The following is a 310-nucleotide window of genomic DNA, read 5'->3' as shown; positions in this document are numbered from 1 at the left end:
GCTCTGGGCACAGGAATCACATTCCCAGAAGTTCCTGCTTGACAGTTGGCTGCAACCAACTGGAGCATAGGGAAAACCCAAAGACCAACATGCAAGAGCAGCTAACTAGCAGCCTGGTTTCAGCAAGGATAGAGATAATTTCCTTCCTAGTAGCTGGTATAGCACTGGGCTTTGGAACACACTGATCTTTTAGTTGTTGCTAAGTAGTGCTTACACTAGTCAAGGACTTTTCAGCTCCTCATGCTCTGCCAGCAAGAAGCTGGGAAGGGGCACAGCCAGGACAGCTGACCCAAACTGGCCAAAGGGATAT

Source organism: Pygoscelis adeliae, unplaced genomic scaffold (genome assembly GCF_000699105.1).
Source record: "Pygoscelis adeliae isolate BGI_AS28 unplaced genomic scaffold, ASM69910v1 Scaffold243, whole genome shotgun sequence".
NCBI classification, from domain to species: Eukaryota; Metazoa; Chordata; class Aves; order Sphenisciformes; family Spheniscidae; genus Pygoscelis; species Pygoscelis adeliae.
Note: the sequence above shows the minus strand (reverse complement) of the source record.